The sequence below is a fragment of the Myotis brandtii genome, unplaced genomic scaffold, assembly GCF_000412655.1.
Source record: "Myotis brandtii unplaced genomic scaffold, ASM41265v1 scaffold435, whole genome shotgun sequence".
Classification (NCBI taxonomy): domain Eukaryota; kingdom Metazoa; phylum Chordata; class Mammalia; order Chiroptera; family Vespertilionidae; genus Myotis; species Myotis brandtii.
Window position 1 is genome coordinate 4,491 of NW_005366635.1, and position 359 is coordinate 4,849.

Consider the following 359-nt stretch of genomic DNA (forward strand, 5'->3'; position numbering starts at 1 on the left):
GTCAAGGGCATGTACCTTGGTTGCAGGCACATCCCCAGTGGGGGGGTGTGCAGGAGGCAGCTGATCGATGTTTCTCTCTCATCGATGTTTCTAACTCTCTATCCCTCTCCCTTTCTCTCTGTAAAAAAAATCAATAAAATATATTTATAAAAAATAAAGAAAAATTCTATCTCAACAAGGACTCTCGTTCAGGGCTATCGCTTTTGTTTTTGTTTTTTAAATAGATTTTTATTGATCTCAGAGAGGAAGGGAGAGGGAGAGAGAGAAACATCAATGAGGAGAGAGAATCATGGATCGGCCGCCTCCTGCACGCCCCACACTGGGGATCGAGCCTGCAACCCGGGCATGTGTCCTTGACC

General features: G+C 45.1%; 1 protein-coding gene across 1 annotated transcript in view; it reads right to left on the reverse strand.

Moving 5' to 3' along the window:
* The window catches only part of ATP10A (ATPase, class V, type 10A), a gene marked incomplete at its 3' end in the record, with an annotated part of 30,483 nt that overhangs the window by 4,196 nt on the left and 25,928 nt on the right, over positions 1–359 (reverse strand). The gene's annotated exons all lie outside the window — the stretch shown is intronic.